Consider the following 1,667-nt stretch of genomic DNA (forward strand, 5'->3'; position numbering starts at 1 on the left):
GAGATCAGGGCATTGGGCCGAAAATAGATTCAGGTGCACACAAAAGGGCAGCGTGAGAAAGGCCCAACTGCAGGTTCTCAAGTAGAGAAAGGGCACAGTAGAAAGTTACAGCATTTAGAATGGCACATACAGAACAAGATGGCAGTGCATACATCAGTTATAACAGTTAATAAAGTTACAGTGGAAGCATACAGAGTTACAAAATTGGAATTAATTGCACAGGCTATAACAGCATAGGGGTCGAACTTCTGGCCCCTGTGCCTGCTTGCATAGCCATTACAAAAGATATGCTAACTGGGGAGGGTGTCTTGTCCACCACAAAGAACCAACTGGTGGAGGACCACCTGAGCAGCTCCCCTTGAAAGAAGAGTGATCATCTCCATTTTGGCTGAGCCTGACCCTCTTTCCTTGTATTGATATGTAGAGATGGCTAGGACTTCTCTTTATCCTTTCAGTTGGCCTTAAGCAATGTATACTGGTCTAGCTGAGGTGGTGGTAATAGTCTTTGAAGTCAGCACCCTTGTTTCCCTGATAACCCACACCTGCTGCTCTTTGATATGAGCCAGGCCAAGATAGGACAAAGAGCCAATGCTCCATACTGTCAGCTGGGATTGAGGCTTGAGACAGAGGCTATGACTTCCTGGGGCTTGAAAGATTATGCGTCAGAGCTGAAGCACCGCACCCCAAAACATTAGATACTATCTCAATGGTATAATGAAAATTACTTTTTCTGCATAGCTTTTTCTCTTCATATGACAGAATAAAGGAGGCTACCTACCTAAGTCAGTTCACAGTACTCACCTACTTCCTGCAATTCTCATTCATCTTCAAGCCATTCCTCCTTCATCACTGAATAAAACCCAGGTTTGGGCCTGGGTCAGCCATTTGTCCTGGAAAGCCATCTTTGTGGCTGGACTTAGGACCCCTTGGCTCCCCATAATTATAAATATGCTTTAGTGTCTTTATTTTAGTTGTGGGTTGCACTGGAAGTGGTAGATTGGAATTAACTTGGTGAGATTCCAATAACATATTTTTGGGATTATAAATATAAACTTCTTGGACTGAGACAAGGACCAGGAGGGGCTTCCTATACCAAGTCATCTTTGAATTACATGTATATGAGCAGGGTAAAATAGCTGCCACAAAGGCTTGGAGGGAACTTCCTTTGAAGGGTGAGAAATCCCTTGATTTAACTTCCATTTGTCAAGGCCCAATAAACCACTTCAAGATTTTTTGGCATGCTTCTTGCAGGCTAGTGAGAGGATTATAAGTGAGACAGAAGCTATCAAATTAATCATTTAACAACTGGCCTTTGAAAATGCAAATAGATGATGTAAAGAGACTTCAAGAGCTCACAAAAAAAGGGGCTGTCTGAGATAATTTGGATTTATGTAGATATTGTCTCCTCCCATGTAGAAGGGACTGCCTTGATGGCAGCTCCCTCAAGGTAACTGACTTAAAAGACTGTTTTCTTTTACTGTGACTCTCCATCTTCAAGATAAAAACATTTGTCTTTAGTTGAAAAAAAAAATCATATTTCCTAAGATTTACATTAATGGGGTATTTAAAAAGTTTACTTAGGGGCTGGGGAGATGGCTCAGTAGAATAAGTGCTTCCCTGGCAAGCGCAAGGGTCTGAGTTCAATTCCCGGTTCTGAAAATAAATAA

Source organism: Octodon degus, unplaced genomic scaffold, assembly GCF_000260255.1.
Source record: "Octodon degus isolate 3935 unplaced genomic scaffold, OctDeg1.0 scaffold00021, whole genome shotgun sequence".
Classification (NCBI taxonomy): Eukaryota; Metazoa; Chordata; class Mammalia; order Rodentia; family Octodontidae; genus Octodon; species Octodon degus.